The sequence below is a fragment of the Nanorana parkeri genome, unplaced genomic scaffold, assembly GCF_000935625.1.
Source record: "Nanorana parkeri isolate BGI_ZX_2015 unplaced genomic scaffold, ASM93562v1 scaffold2145, whole genome shotgun sequence".
NCBI lineage: Eukaryota > Metazoa > Chordata > Amphibia > Anura > Dicroglossidae > Nanorana > Nanorana parkeri.
Genome location: NW_017308413.1, coordinates 59,153 through 59,489, shown reverse-complemented (window position 1 = coordinate 59,489; position 337 = coordinate 59,153).

Here is a 337-nt window from a genome sequence, read left to right as displayed (position 1 = left end):
GTTGTTACGGGTGATGCACTTCCTGTTCTTCCGTCTTTGATCAGCCAATAAAAATATGTCTCCTTTCTGATATCCAGCACTGCGGGAACGATTTATAAAAGTTCAGCCCAGCTATATGCTGAGTGAGTGCCGTTCGCACGTCATTCCCGCCACTAGATGGAGCCGAAGAGCATAGAAATTCCTATTCTCCTCAGCGCCATCCAGTGGCGGGAATGACGTGACAACGTTTAATTGAAACAATTATAATGACATATTTGTTACATTGTACGTTCCTGATGACTGACCTCTGACCCTCTTTTCCCCCCCCCCCCGCATTTTGCGGAGGAATCGGGGGGTG